Source organism: Oryctolagus cuniculus, chromosome 4 (genome assembly GCF_964237555.1).
Source record: "Oryctolagus cuniculus chromosome 4, mOryCun1.1, whole genome shotgun sequence".
NCBI lineage: Eukaryota > Metazoa > Chordata > Mammalia > Lagomorpha > Leporidae > Oryctolagus > Oryctolagus cuniculus.
The window spans coordinates 37,865,736-37,873,105 of record NC_091435.1 but is presented as its reverse complement, the minus strand read 5'-3'; the positions used below and the strand labels follow the sequence as shown (position 1 = coordinate 37,873,105).

At 38.7% G+C, this 7,370-nt stretch overlaps 1 non-coding gene across 1 annotated transcript; it reads right to left on the bottom strand.

The window, feature by feature from the left end:
- Positions 1-2,895: 2,895 nt before the first annotated feature.
- On the bottom strand, positions 2,896-3,023 carry LOC127483061 (U8 small nucleolar RNA). Its single transcript, XR_007909030.1, has one exon. It is a non-coding gene; the product is annotated as a U8 small nucleolar RNA (small nucleolar RNA).
- Positions 3,024-7,370: the final 4,347 nt, after the last annotated feature.

Here is a 7,370-nt window from a genome sequence, read left to right as displayed (position 1 = left end):
CTTACAGGGATGTTGATTAGGAACCTGGTAGGGCCACTTGGATCACTCCCACAACTCAATGAGTTGACATTCCTAGTTTCTGGATTTATAATTATAAATGCATTGCAAGGAAAATTAAAATAAGGGAGAAAGGCTAGGAGACCTTGACACACTAGTACCATCTAACATTTGCATTCAAGGCAAGGTATAGGGGTTTTGCATGGGGTTAGAAAATGAGATCAATATCTCATTGATATTGCACAAGTAATTCTGGGTTAATTGATCATATACAGTTGATGTCCTGTTTTTGAAAAATAATAAAAGAATCTTAAAAGTTTGGACAACAGCAGCTCTGGAGAATCAGGGAGAATAATAAAGTGGAGGATTGTGCACAAATGTAATGCATTGCCAGATGGGTGAAAACAAAAGGGACATGTATGAAGCAAGGAAAAGTGGTCATTGCATGTTTTAATTATCTTAAGGAGGAATCTTAAGGGATTTTATCAACATTTGGATATCATACATTTAATCACTCACGTTCTTTTTTTGAAAAACTCATTTATTTGAAAGATGCAGTGGCAGAGAAAGAATCACACACACACACACACACACACACAGAGAGAGAGAGAGAGAGGGATTAATTCTGCTCATTCAATCCCCAAAAAGTGGCACAGGCCTGGTTTGGGCCAGGGCAGAGCCAGAAGAAATAATTTGCTGCTCACTACAGGGCAGCAGGTCCAATAGAGCTCCTCAGGGCCAGCCTGGGAGCTCAGGGGCTGAGCGGGATGATGAGTGTCGGCGGCAAAGGAACCACACCAGAGCCAGGAGATCAGTCAGTGCCCAGGGCGCAGCTGGGTTCTCGACTTTATTGGGAGGGGAAGAGCTTTTATAGACACAGAAAGGGGGCTGTCCAGGGTACAAGGGAACAGAGCCAACCAGCTGAAAAGGAAGGCAGGACACAAGCCGGGCACTCCCTCAAGAGCCTATCACACCCGAGGACACATACTGTGCTTGAATACGGAAGTCTCCTGTCAGGCTAAGTACCTCCCCTGGGAGCCATCTTGGATTGTTGGAAACACTGAGTCACTGGGATTCGGAAGTGCCGCAAACTTGAGCAAAGGCTTAGCGGCCTTGTAGAGCGAAGGCTTAGCAACATTGTTTCCTTTTTGATTGGAGCCCCCCACAATAACTCCATCTGGATCTACCACATGGTTGACAGGGCCCATGTAGTTAGGCCATCTTCTTCTCCCTTCATAGTTGCATTAGCAGGAAGCTGGAGTAATCAGAACTTAAACCGGCACTTCCATATGGGACACTGGAGTCATAAGCAGCAGCTTAACCACTGGCCTACATCAGTCCCATGGTTCACATTCTTAACTGGATTTCTGAATATTCTATTCATAATATAACATTACAAAACTAAGAAGCAGATTTTTTTTCTATGTTGTCTATTCTCCCAATATTTTCTAACCAATATATTGGGGGGAAAATAAATGTTCTGGTTTTAGACATAAGCAAATCTATATTTTGGTTTACCTTTCAAGAAATAAAGGGTGTTTTTTGGGTACTAGGAGATTTATAACCAGCTATTAGCATTTATTTATTTAACTTGCACTGTATGCTTTTTTCCAACTTTTTGATGCATTTAAGATTACAACCTCTTCTATAAATCAGTCAAGCAATATTTATTGACTGCTTACTCTTTGGTTTCAAGCTTAATCATTCAGCACCACATTCAATCATATATATAATTTATCATCACGTCTAATATCCCATGTCTGTATGAGAAAATGTTAAACATATTTCTTGATATATTTTCATTTTTCATCTCAGAAGTACTGGCACTGAATCTGATACAGTTGCAAATAGATTAAAATGTGATTTTAGAATTCTCTGTGTTTTTTGTATTTTCTGGTTCAAAAGGTTTATGAAGTAGTCTAGATTAGGAATCATTTCCTGAATACTATGAAACAGAACAACTGCAATAAGGGTATATATCCAGTACCTAGTAAATTAGAAATGCCAATTTTGAACTTGTATTGCATCATGTAACTTAACTACCTTGTTCTTGTATTACATCCTTCTAACTACACTTGCTTTAATTTGCTTTTTAAATAGTTTAGCATATGCAAATTAAATTAAGCATGTGTCCTTATGCTTTGATAAGTAGTGATACCTCACCAAATTCTAAATAATAGCAGACACACCTTTTTTTTCTGTCTGAGAATATTAAATATAGACTAAGGAGAATTCCTTTTCTGGAAATCAATGAAGAATGCAGATTAGATTTACATCCCCTAAACACAGGGAAGATTGGATAATATATATATATATATATATATATATATATATATATAGGTAGTCTTCAGCATTGGACAGAAAGATGTAATTTTGATCCTTGAGAAACAGAAATTATTCAAAAATTAATCTGATTTTACACCTAAAGAAGAGGTGAAATGGAGAGAGCCATGAATACCGCAATAATCTAGCAGTTTTGCAGCATTAAAAAGACAGAAATTGAGATTTGGGGGAAGGGGACTTGTACAACCAGAAGTTATAGGACTGAGTTCAATAAAGCATGGAGACATTTATATAGAAACAATTAAAATATTTGAATCTGGATTGCCTTATTTAAATAAAATTCTTGGTTGTGTGCTAAAGCACCTAACTGTGGCAAGAAAATCACCTAGATAAGACAACGGACTACAAGGAAGTTGCTAGGTAAATAATTCCTAGAGCAGACATAAGAAAGAGACACTCAAGTTTCACCCATGAAGAGTGGAAAACTCTGGGTGGCTGAGCAGAGAGTTTATTTAAGATTACAAAGGAATAAAATCTGAGTGATAGAACTGAGTATACCTAAGGTTAAGACTAACATAGACTCCCCACAGAGAAACTAAAATAGAACTCAAAGACATCAGACTAACCCACAAGCAACTTAACTGCAGATTAAAACAGTCTCATATTCTTTATTTTTACTCCAATCATCATATTCTATCTGCCCTCCAAGAAGAGGAATAGATAAGGATTATCCTATCTGACAATCTCACACTCTTTTAAAAGAGAAGCTGGATCCAGATAATTCATCTTCTCCCTAGCAACAAAATTAATAGATGTAAAAGCAGCAGAAAAATGTGAATTTAAATCAAATTTCAACTCATTGAAAATGACTGAGTTCATCAACTAAAACCATATGTAAAACTGTATAATCCCTAAATATTTGGAAACTAAACAACATTCTTCTAAACAGTTCTTAAACTCATAATTAAGCACGTGAAAGAGAAAACCTTAAAATATTATTTATTTACTTATTTTATTAGAAAGACAGAGAAAGTGACAGAAAGAGCCTGCCCACATGCTCATTCTAACCAAATGCCTTATTCCAGTCCTGATCCAGTAGATAGAAACTCAGACAGGGTCTACCACACACATTGTATAGACCTGACCACTTAAGCCATCACCTGTTGCCTTCCAGAGTGAATATTAGCCAAAAGTTGACACCATGTATGAAACTGACAAAGATCCAGGCACTCTTATAGGAATGTGGGTATCTCACATGGCATCTTAACTACCACACCAAACATCCCAAGAAGACACTTTTAACAAAAGAAAATGAACACTCAGTATAACAAAATTTGAGTAATAGCACTTAGAGTTTAACTCCGATGGCAGGAGCCAGGAGCCAGGTGCTTTTCCTGGTCTCCCATGGGGTGCAGGGCCCAAGCACCTGGGCCATCCTCCACTGCACTCCCTGGCCACAGCAGAGGGCTGGCCTGGAAGAGGAGCAACCGGGACAGAATCCGGCGCCATGACCGAGACTAGAACCCGGTGTGCCGGCGCCGCAAGGCGGAGGATTAGCCTAGTGAGCCGCAGCGCCGGCCTCTAATAACAAACACTTTTTAAAAAAAATGTTTATTTATGCGAAAGGCGGAGTTACAGAGAGAGAGAGAGAAGAGAGAGAGAGAGAGGTCTTCCATCTGCTGTTTCATGCCCCAAATGGCCTCAATGGCTGGAGCTGGGCCAATCTGAAGCCAGGAGTCCAGAACTCCTTCCAGGTCTCCCACCTGGGTAGAGGGGTCCAAGGACTTGGGCCGTCTTCTACTGCTTTCCCAGAGAGATGAATCAGAAGTAGAGCAGCCAGAACTTGAACTGGAGCCCATATGGGATGCCGGTACTGTGGGTGGCAGCTATTACTTGCTATGCCACATCATCGGTTCCATCAAACATTCTTGACAGCGAACTTTAAAATAATGTACAAAAATAGATTTTACTAGAAAAAATATTAAAAATAACTAATGAATAAATTGAAAAAAAAAACAAACAGATGCATGAATACAGTAACTTTTCCTACAAAGAAAACTCCAAGTAAAAATCATTATTTTTTTATTCTATGGAGCACTTAAAATGGAACTAGCACCAATCAAGTATGCTTTTTTGAAGAACACAGAAGATAAAACACATTTATGAGGGTGCTCTACTAACCTGATCTCAGAACCAAGCAATGATAATAGAAGAACACACTGTTACCCCTCATAGATGTGGACAGTTTCATAAGAAAAGTTCTTATGAAGCTATTGATAAGTGAACCTTGTAGTATATAGATTACTCAAAAATGTAATTGGTTTCAGGAATATATTGTGTTTAACATTCAAAGATCAAGCAACCTGGCCAGCGCTGCGGCTCACTAGGCTAATCCTCCGCCTTGCGGCGGCTGCACACCAGGTTCTAGTCCCAGTCGGGGTGCCGGATTCTGTCCCGGTTGCCCCTCTTGCAGGCCAACTCTCTGCTGTGGCCAGGGAGTGCAGTGGAGGATGGCCCAAGTCCTTGGCCCCTGCACCCCATGGGAGACCTGGCTCCTGCCATCGGATCAGCATGGTGCGCCAGCCGCATTGCACCGGCCGTTGCAGCCATTGGAGGGTGAACCAACGGCAAAAGGAAGACCTTTCTCTCTGTCTCTCTCTCTCACTGTCCACTCTGCCTGTCAAAAATAAAAATAAATAAATTTAAAAAAATAAAGATCAAGCAACCTAACTCACCACAGAGACTAAAACCTGATAATTTCTACAGATCTCAGAAACTGACAAAATGGAGCCGGCGCCGTGGCTCAATAGGCTAATCCTCCACCTTGCGGCGCCGGCACACCGGGTTCTAGTCCCGGTTGGGGCGCCAGATTCTGTCCCGGTTGCCCCTCTTCCAGGCCAGCTCTCTGCCATGGCCAGGGAGTGCAAGTGGAGGATGGCCCAGGTCATTGGGCCCTGCACCCCATGGGAGACCAGGAAAAGCACCTGGCTCCTGGCTTCGGATCAGCGCGGTGCGCCGGCTGCAGCGGCAGCCATTGGAGGGTGAACCAACGGCAAAGGAAGACCTTTCTCTCTCTGTCTCTCTCTCTCACTGTCCACTCTGCCTGTCAAAAATTAAAAAAAAAAAAAAAAAAAAAAGAAACTGACAAAATGAAACATCCATTCATGAGAGAAAAAATTCAGCAAATTTTGAATAAAAGGAAATTTTCTCAACTTGGTAAAAGTCACCTAAAATAATGGACAATTAAATTATATTTAGTGATTAATATTAAACTTTAAAAAAATTGACATACCATATTAAAAATAAGTCATACTGACACACTTTCCAGACAATATTAAACATAGTAGTTATTAAAATAAGGCAAAACAAAAAAAGAAATACATGTAGTCACAAATGACACAGATATGTGCATATTAAGTTATAAGAGATCCACAAAAACATTACAATCAATAAATTTAAAAAAATGATTGAAGATACTTGATTAACATTAAATAGTATTACATATCTATATATCAACAATAAAATATAAAATATAAATTTTAATGTATATTTGCAATTTTGAAAAATACAATATGCAATATATATATAATATATGCAATATTTAAGTATAGGTTTGATAAAATGAAAATCTATATGTTGAAAATTTCAAATATTGATTAGGGAAATTAAAAGGGATATAAATAAAGATGTAGTATAGTGTATGTTCATACACAACAGGATTCAAGGTGGTCAAATTGCCAATTCTCCTGAAGTTATTCTACAGACTTGATATAATCCCAATAGAATCCACATCATGAGTTTTCCAGAGAAATCAATCCTCTGAATCTAACATTTATGTGGAAAGGAATATTACTAGAATGGCCTCAATTATTTTGAAGTTTACAAACACTATATGATTTCAAGAATTAAAGTTAGCTTGCAGTAATCAAAATAGGAGTATTGGGATCAGGATAAACATGCAGATAATTGAATCAAATAGTGAGTCTAGAAATAGACTTCCTTATCTACCTCAAATGATTTTCAACAAATATCCTAAAGTCATTCTGTGAGAAAAAATAACCACTTTGAACATAACTTTAGTCTGACTTATCACATATTAGTAAATTATATTTTATTCATACGGATCATAAATTAATTGTATAATCAAATTTCTTCTATTCAGAAGAATGTGGACAAATATTTACAGCCTTCACATAGCAAAGATTTGTAAGATATCATTTAAAATTTCAGACATTTGAGGCCAGTATTGTAGAGCAACAGGTTAAAAAGACTGCTTGCAAAGCTGGTATTCTATATCAGATTGCGGATTCAAGCCCTAGATGCTGTGTTTCTGAATCAGCTCCCTGCTAAATGTGCCTAGAAAAGCAATGGAGGCTGTTTCAAATGTTTGGACTTCTGTCACCCATGTGAGTGTACCAGATGGAGTTCCAGCCTCCTGGCTCCAGCCTGGACCAGCTCTGACAATTGTGGCCATTTGGGAAGTGAACCAGTGAACAGATCTCTCTCCTTCCCTCTCCTCTCTCTCTCTCTCTCTCTCTCTCTCTCTCTCTCACACACACACACACACACACACACACACACAGAGCCTATCAAATAAGTTCATAAATAATTTTAAAAAATCCAAACACTGAAACAGTGAAATCTGGCTTTCTGTCAAGCATCACTTACGGGCAACAATTCGTGTCCCAGTTGCTGCCAGTGGCCTGGGAAAGCAGAGGAAGACGGCCCAAGTGTTTGGGCTCCTGACACCCATGAGGTGACTTGAATAAAGCTCCTGGCTCTTGGCTTCTGTCTGACCCAGTCCTATTCATTAAGACCATCTAAGGAGTATACCAGCAGATGCAAGATCTTTCTGTCTCTCTCTCTCCCTGTATCTCTGTGACTCTTTCAAATAAATATTTAAGAGATAAACAAATTTAAATTTTGCTTTTTAAAAATCACAATTATATAAATGCAAACCACAAGCATTAGGTACTTACAACTTTGATGGGAAGTGAATGAATAATGAAAAAGTTTTTTTTTAATTTTTAGGTCAATATTTTTCATATCAGCTGACAGTCGCATACTCTCCACAGCTTAACCAAAGTGAA